The sequence below is a fragment of the Falco biarmicus genome, chromosome 3 (assembly GCF_023638135.1).
Source record: "Falco biarmicus isolate bFalBia1 chromosome 3, bFalBia1.pri, whole genome shotgun sequence".
Lineage (NCBI taxonomy): Eukaryota > Metazoa > Chordata > Aves > Falconiformes > Falconidae > Falco > Falco biarmicus.
Genome location: NC_079290.1, coordinates 59013393 through 59026724, shown reverse-complemented (window position 1 = coordinate 59026724; position 13332 = coordinate 59013393). Strand labels below are relative to the sequence as shown.

The 13332-nt window shown below is 35.3% G+C and overlaps 1 protein-coding gene across 1 annotated transcript in view; it reads left to right on the top strand.

The window, feature by feature from the left end:
• The window catches only part of DLGAP1 (DLG associated protein 1), a 429880-nt gene that overhangs the window by 89986 nt on the left and 326562 nt on the right, over window positions 1–13332 (top strand). The window contains exon 2 of the mRNA XM_056333020.1: window positions 1999–2140. The gene's annotated coding sequence lies outside the window, so the exon portion shown is untranslated. The remainder of the gene's footprint in view (window positions 1–1998; window positions 2141–13332) is intronic.

Here is a 13332-nt window from a genome sequence, read left to right as displayed (position 1 = left end):
TTTCTCTTATATTCCCATATGAATATAAATTGTTATGTTTTCCTAACTTTTTAACATTTTTTATTAAGTTCCCATTCATGTTTACATTATTTCACACTTATTTCCTCTTATACGAGCTATAATTACTCCTCCATTATCAAAGTGTATTACTTCAAGTTGCTGGATGCCATTGCTTGATGTTTATATCAACCTGTCTTTTCCTTTCTTTCATTGCTCCAATGAGTGTTAACAATTTCTAAAAATCTGTCAAGAATCTTACATGCCTAAATTGTATATTTGTTCTAAGGCATGTTGAATATGTCAACAGCAGAGGAAAAAAGAGATTTAAAAAAGGCAATTGGTCACTGAAGTGAGAGAGGGAGAAATATATCCTCTGTTTACCTGCTGTTGCTGCGGAGTGTGAGGTATTAGATAGAGGATATGAATTTTATTTGTTGTGTCATTCTTTGAACAAGTAGTTATTGCAGAAACAACTATCTACCTTTAGACGCAACTGCAGTTAATTAAATGCTTCACAGTACCTGCTGGCTTTAGAACATTGAATGGCTGGTGAATCATAGTTATCTAATTTCACTGTTATTTTCTAAACCCAATTCTGTCTTATTTTGCTGTGTGTATAGAACTCAGCATCTGGGCCTCTTCACTGATTCCATGTGATTCTTTCCATATTCAGAAACCTTGCTTTCCCTTTTCTTTCAGGAGCTTTTAAGAGTGACAGGTTATGCAATTAGTTTGTTGTGGTTTAACCCCAGCCAGCAACTGAGCACAACACTGCCACTTGCTCACTCCCCACCTGCAGCGGCATGGGGGGGAGAATGGAAGAGTAAAAGTGAGAAAACTTGTGGGTTGAGATAAAGACAATTTGATGGGACAGAAAAGGAAGAAAATCATAATAATGATAATAATCATGATGATGATTATGATAGTAATAAAAGGATTAGAATACACAAAGCAAGTGATGCACAATACAACTATTCACCACTCACCAACCAATGCCCAGCGAGTTCCTGAGCAGCAGACTGCAGCCAGATTTCCCTTCAGTTTATGTACTGAGCATGACGTCACATGGTATGGAATATCCCTTTGGTTAGTTCAGGTCAACTGTCCTGGCTGCGTCCCCTCCCAGTTTCTTGTGTCCCTCCAGCCTTCTTACTGGCCAGGCATGAGAAGCTGAAAAGCCCTTGACTTGGTTCTCAACACTGCTCAGCAACAACCAAAAATATCAGTGTGTTATCAACATTATTCTTATACTAAATCCAAAATCTAGCACTATACCAGCTACTAGGAAGAAAACTTAACTCTATCCCAGCTGAAACCTAGGCATATTTGCATGTCCAAAGACTAATATCTGCTCACTTCATTCTTAAATCCCAAAAGTGTTCCGGATTTTCTTCATAGCTGTGGATGTTTATCTTTGTTATTAGTAACTTGTTTCAATAAAAGTGCCTTTTTAGCAAGTTGCTTGTTGGCAAAATGCTCATATTGGTGATGTTTGACCAGTGCTGCTCTCAGAGAAGTTTGGGAGGTTCTTACAAACAACTGAAAACCACATGCAGCATGTTCTCTCACTTTCACGACCTTCTCTACCAATACTTGGCTGACTGGGTGGATCACTGTGCACTGACAGTTGTCTGCTCTGGCTTGGTCCTGGAAATCTCTGACCATCTCTGTGGCCCAGTAAGCAGAACTGGTTGTTATTTGGCAGCATGCTCCAGCAAATGCTATATGTAGTAGAAGCAGTTGAGCAGAGATGGCAGATTCTTATTTCAGTCAGGGTTACCGTGCGTGATTTGTTTTTACCTGTGTCTCCTACTTTGTTAAGTATTCTGGAACACATTAGTTTATTTTAGAGAAATAATTCTAGATTAGAGATAGAGATATATATTTGTTAAAGGGGGATTTTAATAGTTTAAAATTAAATTTCATCAGTCAAAACTCTTTTCTCCTCTTCAGCTACCTTTATATTTATTTGGGTTTTGTTTTTTTTTTCCTTGGCAGCCTAAGACTTCACAAGGGTCACATTGTTCAGGATTTCAAAGAGCCATCGTTTATCTTTGTGGATACAAGTAAACGGACAATGGTGTCCCGACCATCTGCTCAAGCTGCTTGAGAACAGTCTTCTGTGCAAATGGCATGAAAGGTAATTTAACCTCAGAAGGTGCCCACAGAGCTTCAGTTCTGTTTACCATTGTCTCTTTGCCAGTCTAAAAATAAATCATGCTGAACAACAACAACAACAAAAATCTCTTCTTCTTTCCTAATTTAAAGAACAGCTAATCAAAGGAGCTATTTCAGCTAATTTCACTAGCAAGGTGTTGTTTTTAATTTCTAGTATTTTTCTAAGAAGCAAAGAGATTTTCTGGGATAAACGGTATCTGTCTTATACTTGTCTTTGTTGCTGTAGGAGGCTGTTGTTTTTCAGAGTACAAAAATGGATATAATCATAGAGTGGTACTCGGTGCTGAGTGATACACACTCTCAGTATATCGAATGCAATTCTGCCATGACTCCTTTCTTATTTTGCTTTGCCAGCCCATGTGTTTTAATGGGGAAGGTACCTGTATTAGTAAGCAAGAAGTTTTTTTCACGGGGGGATATTCTGTCCTGAAAATGAGTGCTTTCTCCAGCTGTTATCTTTCAAAGCCTCATTTGGTAGTAGTTCAACCCTCTGTTCCCAGTGAAATGGTTACAAGGCTTTTAAAGGCTTTTTACAATTTCACTGCCAGTAAAAATGTCAGAACAGCAGTTCTAAAATGTGTGTGTATATATATACACACACACATAAAATAGCCAAAAAAGAGAAAAAGAGTTCCTTTCTTAATTTAAATACATATTTCAGGATAGAAAAGAATGACCTGACATTCATGTTATTGTCACTGGTTTTACAGTTCCCATTGGCAGTGGTGGTTAATCTTGTGACTAGCAAGAGCAGACTTCAGGTGTTGCCCCACAGCTTTAACCTCTGTATTATCTTCTGACATCTACCGTGTTAATTTCTTCAGTTCCCATCACTACAAGTAAAGCACTTTCTGGCTCCTTCATGTTCTCTAAACTGTTTATTCCATTTCTCCTGCTTTGTGATAGTTCAGTCCAAGATTTGAGACTGTTTTCTTGCAAAGATCAAAGGTCAGATCAGATGTCGTAGAGCATATTCTCTGGGATGCTGTGGCTGTGCAGTCATCTTGCATGCTACTGTGGGAAGAGAAGTAGAAAATGTGTTTTCCTGGCCACTTTGTCAAATAGCTTGTTCTGAGGGCACATGGGAATATCAGCAGCAGAAAGAAGGTAAATATAATCTGTATTCAAGAAATGAACTTGGATTAAATTAAAGTGAAGATAGTGTGTCCGTGAGAAAAAAAAAAAAAGAAAAAAAAAGTATATCTGAGCTCGTTTTGTTGCTTGAGTTAGCTACATTGATTTAGCTAACATAACAAAATGTGTCTCACTATAATACATTCTGGACATAAAAATGGTTCAAGTTCTTAGATTTAATTGCAGAAGAGTATCCAGTGTCCATGGTGGCATAGCTTTTGCTCCAACTTAACAACATAATCCTGATTCATATGTTTCTTGGACATTTTCACTTAGATTTTTGGGGTTTTTTTAAGCAGAAGAGGTGGAACATGACAGATTTGAAAATGTTTTATATAGCTTTCAACAAGAAGCAATTTATAGCAACTTGAAGTTACATAACTTCTAACTCCACTTTTCTTGTGGAATGATTTAGATGGTTCTGGTGCTTTCACAATAATTCAAAGGAATATGCAATCAGTCAATCCATTTTATCTATTTTAAGCATTTCCAAGGAACCATCACTGTAGTTTCTAGGTTCTAAATCTGAATACAAGTGACAATTTTCCATAAACATGCATTTTTCAGAAATATCAGAAAGGAAAATGGCCTTATTCATTTATGAAATGAAGACTTCCTCAAATTAAAGGGATCCCACAGTGTTGCTCATTGTATTTCCTACATAATTAGTATCAATTTGTGCAGGTACTTTAGGGAAAACTGCATTTTTCATAGGAAGGTTATGGGTTTGGTCTGCAGCAATAGCCTTCTTGTAGATTTGTAAGACCCTGCAATTATCAGGACGATAATGTGGTATTACCTTTTAGTAATTGCATTGGCCTAGATATAGGACAAATGAACGCACAAAAGTTTTCACAGAGAAACATTTAGGATAATCTGAGAGGGCATCTAGGAATTCATCCAGATGGCTCCAGAATACTTATAGCCAGAGGTAGCTTGAATAATATCATAAAATAGTTTATTCAAATAATTTCAGGATATTGTTCAAATGAATCATTGGGCTTTTAGTCAATTGAATAATTCATGAACATTCATTTAAAGGAATTTAATCAAGACATCTGCTGAATATTTTCACAATTAATTCAGTTTTTTCTTTAGTGCTATCAAAGCAGTGCCTTGACCTCAGCTTGCAACTCTGTGTAGTTTGGACATTCGAGTTTTGCATCATTTGAGCTCACAAAGAAGCCAGGGAAAATAAGGTTGACAGTATAGGGTAGAATTAAGTGCCTGTCTGGGATATGAAGATTACCCAGATGAGAAAAACAGACTAAGCTGAAAAAAGCACGAGGAGAAGTAAAAAGGAAGAGCTAGAAATTTGGAGTGGATGGGAAAAAAACCAGCAGATAGAAAAGCCTGTGTCTCAGGAATAGTCTGCTTTTGACTACAGTAGCATATTTATTTAAAATCTTTAAATGTTCATTACTTGTTCATGGGGTTTCCACATCTGTAGACTGGTTTTCAATGTTTTTACCCCACTTTTTCAATCCACATGAAAGTTTTACTAGAAAGGATAGGATGAGTATTAATATAAGATACTGGAATTAGCTGGAGCTTTTTTAAGGGCAAGGACTGCCACTGTAATTCAAAGCAACAGTCTCAACAACGGATGGAAACCTCTGCTGGTCTTGAACTAAAAGAAAGACTTCTGGAAGATTCCTTCAGTATTCCCTGAACTACCCAAGTCATGAAGATTTGAGAGCTCAGTTTAACTTCTGTCTCTCGAGAGGTACATAGTAGTTCTGTATGTTATTGTTGCCATTTTACTGACATACCATTATTAGATTCACACAAAGCAGGAGTTAGAGATTAGGTGGGATTTGATTTCTACTTTCTGTCTCCTGCACTTCATGGACTGTGTCTGGACTTTATTAGTTGTTGCTCTTTGAATAGTAGTCTTTCCTGAGATGAAGTGGCCAGGGAAGAAAAAGGAGCAAAGAATATTGTTACTCTCTCACATGGAACTTTGTCTTCAATGTGCATTTGATTGAAAGCCTGACACAAAATGTGGAGAAGCTGGTTTTCAGTATACGGTAATACCATTTCAAGTAGTGTCCTCACCCATGTCACAGGGCTCTGCCATTTGTTTCATGAGCTGTAATTATCTGCTGTCATCTGTCATGATCTTAGGCTGTGGCTGGTTTTCAGTTTGTGGGGAGGACACTTTAGTGCAAGCATATGTAGGTGTCTAAATTCTAACATATAGTCAATGGACTATATGTCTTCGTGGTAGTCAGGCCAAAGGACTGATTCAAATACCTGGCTCCTATAAGTTCAAACCATTGACACCTGCGTATGCCTATAGGACCATTTGAAAAGCAGCAGTGTACATGAGACATCCACATGGAATCGATAAATATGACACAGGAGGTGTTGGAGACCTCGGCTAGAGGCCAGGAAAGAATGTTCCAGGCTATCTCTGAGGACAAATGAATTGGGCCTTAGGTGTCTAGGTAATAGCAAACTTAAGCATCTTTCTTGCATGTAGGCAACAGACTTTGAGGGTGTTAATCTGTAGTTGAACTCCATCACATGTAACTGTCTTTATTTTCTGCAAACAGCCTCACTGACTTGAGAATCACACAGAGAAATAAAAAAAAAGGAAAGTCATCCAGATTTTGTCTTGCTTGCTTACTGTGGTACTTTGTAGGAGTATGACATTACTATATTATACCTAAGAGAAGCTTTCAAGGGCAGGACCATGAAAATCTGGCCTGAAGTAGCTGAAACAGCTGCCAGTGCAAACTTGCTGGCAAACTGAAGTGCAGAGGCAAGAGCTCAGGTTAATGGTTGCAAGTTGAAACAAGAGGTTTAGACTGAATGTATGGAAAACATTTTCAGTCTGAGGACAGCTAGGTGCTGCATTGGGTTGCCCAGAGATATCGCACTGGCTCCATTCTTTGAAGTGTTCAGGACTTGACTGGACAAAGCCCTGAGCAGCCATGTCTGGTCTCACAGCTGACCCTGCTTGGAGCAGAAGCTTGGACAAGAAACTGCCCAATATCCCTTCTTACTTGAATTTTCCTATAATCTTAAGTCTATTATTTGAAGAAGTGAAGCCAGTAGGTTCTCTGTTGAAGCCCAATTAGACAAAGTCAGAACTATTTCCCCTTAACTGAAGGTACAAGGACAGTAATTTTCCTTTTCTGGCAGGAATGGATACGGCCACAGAATTAATTGAATTAACCCTGTTGTAGTACAATATAAAACAAAGCTTTGGAATTAAAATGATTTGTGAAATCTTGTTGTTATAATCAGCATTAAAAATTGTGAAGACACGTGGTAAAAAAACAGCAGAAGGATTTAGGATGGGAAGTTATTTATTCTGTTTTGTTTTTTTATAATATGCCCTTTTTGCTGTGAAAGATGGGAATGTTTTTGTAGAACTTAGATCCTACTTCCTGATAAGTGAAACAAGGCAAACACACGGAAAGGAGAAAAAAAAAATGTAACAGTTTGACTTGCAACTAGAAATCTAGTATTTCCTCAAAATTAGGAAAGCCCAGGAAAAAGAAATCTCAAGTAGTTCTAGATTTTTTTTTCTCTTCTCTCTCCATCTCGGTGGAGTAATAACTTCCCAATATATTTAAGGAAACATTGAAAAAGCTTTTCTTACCTCCCTAATTAAAGCCATACTTTATTTCTTTAATCACAAGATACATATTACAGACAACCTGGCATATACTGCTAGCTTTGCCTGCGCAAAAATAATTACTTAAACTTTGAATTATGATACATTTGTATGGGGTGAGAGCTGCATTACAGAAAAAGATTCTGAATTACTTTTTGTCTTTGCCACTATTATAAAACAGCTGGTAAAAATGAAAAGGAAAGTCGAAAACCTCAAATTTTTTACTGGTGAGTAAAAACAAGGGACGTTTCAAAAGTATGCAAAACACTACACAAATAGAGAACCTGTATTATAGTTGTGTTTCAGATAAAAATCATATTTTAAAGGAATTGAAAATGTATGTATTGAAAATAAATACAATAGTAAAGCATAGTTATTGTAGAACAATAATAAAATCAACAGTGAATTTGATGGATTTTGAATGAATTTGAAAAGCGGCGTTTGAGCAGGCTCTGAAACACAGGAGCCGTGATCTTGCTTTGCATACTTAAGCAGAAAGGTGGCTAGGAGTGTTTGAATTTTGATTGCTCCTATCTGTATCGCAGGCCATGTACCACTGAGCTGCTGACCTACTTCCTAAAAAAGCTAGACATGTGGAGTATGGTTAGGTAGGATGCTAGAACTTGTGTTGCTTCAAGAACAGCCACAATTTAGTGTGCTTGCAATGCCACAGTTCTTTTCCTACAACTTAGAAAGAATAAAATTCTGGTGGACTGTGACCAGGAAAGGTATCACATAACTACCAAAAGAACTTTTCTTAGTTATATCAAAATCTTAAAGGATGTCTGCAAGAACTTAACTATGTTCAGTCATTCATTCAGGACAATACAGGTCAGTTGGTATTAATCAGAATGAGTTTTCTAGTGTCATTGGCCATGGCTCAAAATTATTTTCGTACTTTTTCACACTGTTGATGGTCTTTTAACCGTTGTAACACTGTCTTATACTAGTTTATGAGAAGCATGCCATTATAATTCATAAACATTTGATTACAGTAGTACTATTATTTAATATATTTCAAGATTTTTCCCTTTAGTAGTAAATAAAGCAAGTTGTGTAACACTGGTGATCACTAAAACTTTACAAAAGATGTATTTCATTTTGCTGTTTTAATATCCAACTCCCATGTGCTCTGCTATTTTCAAGCTACCACCTCTGAAGTTTGTTCTGTTTGGATCTTGAACTGATCAAATAGGTTGTCAATAGCATAGACTTGTATAAACGTACACATAGTTAAATTGGTTCTGGAGAGTGCACACATGCAGAAAACATTTCATGCATTTATAAATAGTTTCATAAAGAAAATATTTTTTTTTTTAACATTTTCATCTTGTTTAGTGAATTGGGGTGATATATTTAATTATTTCTAATTTTTAAAAGTGTTCAGTTATACACAATCATTAGTTCTAGCTGGAGGTTTTATTTATGTGAACACATCTAACTATAAAATATATATAGATATGCTTGATTCCTATTTGTTCCTCTACTGCATCTTTCACCTACTGTTTGATATTTCTTTCCTCTAATGCATTTTGACATTTACTTGAAATGTTCTTCAATAGAGACATTGCTGACATTTCTCAGATATTTAAAACCACGTTACCTTTCAATCCTATATGGCCAATGTTCATAGAAGATAACCTAAAGTAGAGATTTGTATGTTTAAAAAGAATTGGTGGTAGTTTGGGGGGGTGGGTATTGTTTCTGTGTTTTTTTAACTGAGGATAGACTAACATTGGTCAGCTGTGACTGTGCTGCCTAAAGAAGATATCACCCTAATGAGAGTGGTATTATAAGTGTGTATTTTGAATTCCTATTCAAGAAGTTTGATGTTTGTAATTAAACAATAATTTTGTTAGTACTTGCATAGAGTTTTATTGGGCAAAGTATCTTAGATATAACATTTGGATTGTGGTTTGTTCCATCATGCTGAGGTTGTAGGTGTGTTATATATCTTAGCCACAGAACAGAGCTATTTTTTGTATAACGTACCTGGGCAACTGCAGCTGTTAACATTTATCCTCTTGGTTGGAAAGGACATAGCAAAGCTTGTAAACTTATTTTATTATTATTTATTTAGTGCTGTGATAGTTAAATCAATTTCAGAAATATCATTTGCATCTCTCTAAATTATGGCCAGTAGTTTCCAAAGGAGAGGGGTTAATTCTCATGCATGATTAGCTTTTGGGGGTTCCATAGTGAAGTCTTACTGCAGACAAATCAGAGTCGGAAAGGGACGTGGTGCTTTCATGCTTCTTTAGAAATAAGACACATTTCTTTTACAGTGTTTACTTGCAAACTTGCAAGTGGAAATGGATGTGAAGTCTTTCACTTCAAAACCTATTAATTTGACAGGTGTTAATTCTTGGGGAAAAACCAGCTTTTTAATATGCTTTTGGTGTGCTTCCATTTCAGCATTTTAAATCAAGTCATTAAATATTTCTGATGGTTCTAAATTTTTAGAAGAAAAATAGGTCAGCAAAGTCGGTAAATCATTTTGTCTTTAGGAGTAGTGATGTCTTGAAAGATAGTAAAGTGATGAGATTTATTCTCGCTGCATGTGAAAAAATTACATTTGTAATGTGATGGATCACCTCTGGAATTAATACTACCTTTGAATCAGTGATCAGTGCATAACACAATGAAATTACTAAAAGTAATTTATGTATTGGAATGTTGTAATTATAGTAATTCATAGTTTTAATCTTGAAGTAACATTTAGACTACAAAAAATACTACATCACTGAAACAATCATGGAAAGACAGAATATATATGGGAGTGTATGAGCAAGATGTACAAGGGATTTCAGGGCATTATGCAATAAATGCGTTGATATCAAATAAGGTTGGTATAGTTTAAACTTACTTATGCTTTTTTAGTTTAGAAAGTTTGAATTAAATTATTTAGTGATTTTACCATGCTGACAGAATATTATCTGTTTCATTAACTGCATCCACTGCAAATGGAATATCTCTTTTCTAGGCAGTTTTAGTGCAATGGTTAACCACTAAAAAGTCAAAGAAACAAATCCTTCCTCATATTCTAAAATAAAGGGGTTGATTGACAATTTTGAAGTGCATGAGTAGGAATTTATAGAGATGTTTTTTCCTGCGATGGGCTGGTTTTTTGAGCTTAGAGAACTTCAGTCCCAAGAAACGCAGTATATGGCTTATTAAAGAGAGTAATGGTCAATGGATAATGCTGTACTCCTTTTTATTTCTTTTTTTTTTTTTTCCTTACAGTACAAATATACTACAGAATTGACTTCTCTAAGGCATCTCAGAATAACAGTACTTAGGATTTAAGTCTGGTTAGGGTGGTTAGGGTTGTCATGCTATAGGGTAATCTTGTTTGTGTGGTTCTTCCAGAAAAACTGTTTGCAATGGTATGAACACCATGTTTCTGGACTTCAGCACCCTACTCCTGATAAAAGGTACAATAGAGATAAAACAGAGGTGGATCTTCCTCTCGCCTTTTTTCATATTTAGTATGTATGCTGTCTCTCACAAAGCTGACTGTGAATGATGACTATTAAAAGGAATTATTTTTTTTCCCGTTCCCTAGGGTTGGGGGTTTTTTTACTAGCTAAAGCTTCCTGTTTTTTCCTAATGGGGAGATTATTTTTGCTAAAACAGAGGGGCTGCTTTTCTCTCAAATGAGTTGCTCTGCATTGGAATCTGTTCCTGAAACTCAACCAGATTTCAGAAAGAGTGAGAAAAGCATAATGACAGATGTCCTCTTTTTCCTCATACTATCATCAAAATTATCACTCCAAAGTATTTTATTTTAGCATTTGCTAAACTAATATCCTCAACATAAGTCACTACCTGGAAATTATATTTTTATAGATGCATATACTGCAGGCTATTTGTTTCAGATATGAATTCAATTTTACAAAATAGTCACAATAAAATGAAGATGAACTCATGTAGCTACTAACACCACAGAAGAATGTGGAAGGCTCATATCTGAGGCAGAATTAAACAATGCAGTTAGTAAGTTAAAATAATAAAAATCTAATGTTACTATGGGACTGTCTCTGTTAAAGGTACTTAATAAACTACCCCACATTTATTTTACACTTTTACTGTTCTTGCATTCAGCACCTTTTTTGTAGTTCTGAAACGAAGTCACCCCAGCTTCCTCAGTCACCTGTATTAATGGAACATAATGTATCTAGGTATTTGAGTGTTGAAACTGAAGGGAATATAATGAGCTAATAGTAATTGAAAAGAGATTAACAGCCTTGTGTTATGTTCAGTAGTACTTAAGTAGACTTTTTCTCCCTTTTTATTCATTTATTCCAAACAACCTTTCTTCTGAGACTGACCTCTGGTGGAAGATTTAGCTTGTTTAACAAATGAGTGTCATCAGGGCTACTTTAATTGTGTAAGCTCTCTTCATAGGCAATGAAATGAATTTGAAATTTGCCTGTACTTTGGGAATAGAGCTCTGGCTTTTTTGAAACACACTGAAGGTTTCTGGGAGAAAGGCATGCCTAACCATACTAAAAACAGTGAGGTACAAAAAACTTGAAGGCTGGAAGGCAAGGTGGAATTTGGTAGTTTCATTGCCACCAATCACACAGGAACTCTTCTGAACAAGTAGGTTAAGAAGAAATTAACCTTATTTTTAGTAAATTATTAAAATATGATTTGCCTCTGTTCTTTGGGATACATTGAAATTCATACTTCCACCCAAAATATGTCACTCAAAGAAAAAGTATTTTCTAGTTAAATGCCTTTTGACCAGAAAATACCAAGTCAACAAAACGTTCTGAGCAGTTCTATTCTCAATTCAATAAGTACCTAAATTTTGTTGGCACAGCTTTGTTTTGTCTTTAAGTCTATCTCTAGTATTTACTTAATTGGATGCAGTAGTTTTATGTGTTTTATGATACATTACAAATATTTCAGAAGTGAAGATGACTCAGAGCTGTGAACAATTTGCAGTCCATTTACAGTTGTGGTGTATTATTAAAAATTCTGATAAAGTAATATAACCTAATAAAACTCTTACAATTTGAAATAAGTTTAAAAATATTTAGACAGTTTGTAATAAAAAAAGCTGAATAACATTGGATGGCTGACCTGGATACTTTACAGTAGCTGAGGTCTTGAGCTTAGCTGAGCACGTTGTCTTAAAATGTTTATGCCCTGGATTTGTAACATATTCATGAATGGAGCAATTATGGAAAATACTTGGCCAATTGTCCCTACTATTGAAAACATCTTCCTTTTATTTAAAAGCTGGTTTTGCCTCATCTTGGCTGCTAATGACTCCTATTACTAAATTTCTATTGTTCTGTGGCACCAGAAACTGACCAGTTTATCCCTTAACTTTTCTTCTGAGAGAGCTTTTGGTTTCAAGGATAGTGGTTATCATTTGCTCATTCTTAGGATTCTTTGCTCATTCTCAGGTTTTCAGCATCTCTATGTAGCTTTGCCACAGTAAGGTGGGAAGGGAGTCTGGGAGGAGGAAAGAGGGCAGTTCCTTGGAATGCAATAAAATTATGAAAATCACATGAGAAAAAAAAGTGTTCTTTGTGCCATATAAGAATATGAATTGTAATCCCTAGAAATAACCTGTCCTCTATGTAATGCATGATGATGGAAAATTATTTTCATCTTTTTCTGATGACTGGATATCTTACTCTTCAGAGGAAGTATTACCAACTAAAGTGGCTATTGTCATCTTTTTACATCAGGAAATACTATTTTGGCTATGAAGTAATGAACTGTGGATGTCTTGAACTATGCAAAGTTCAGGCTGAATGCTTTATTATTGGTGTCAGTGAGATAGCTTAAAACTGTATTTTATTAATCACAGTTTCTGGTATTTCATGAAAATATTAGTTAAACATAAAATGCATAATATATAGCGCACATGTGTAATTTCCAAGGTATTATTATGTGACATATACATTTCTTAATTTTAATAATTTAAACTAAGTAATTTTCTCCTCCACTGGATTCTGCGGTGGTATTGCTTAGGGTCTGATTCCAACAGAAGCACTTTCACTGACCTATTAGCACATGTTTAAATAAATTTTAAGTATAATGTATTTAAATTTACACATTGTATATTACTTTGATTAATTGTGGTTTTCCCTTTTAAAAAAAAACCAAACACTTAAGAAACAAATATGTTTTCATTACTTCAGGATTTATTTGGATTTTTTGGTAATAATAACATTGTCGAAAAGGAAAAAAATCCTTTCCTTGACTAAGAAAATTAATCTAAGAAAATCTTTAATTATTGATTGACTTTTCTTCAACCACCTTTATGTGTAAAGGATAAATGTCAGAAAGCAGTGTTTTCTTTTCTGCTGTAACTTGCATCTTTTCATCCAACCAATGGTGCAGTGCTTTATATTAGAAATTTGTATAGT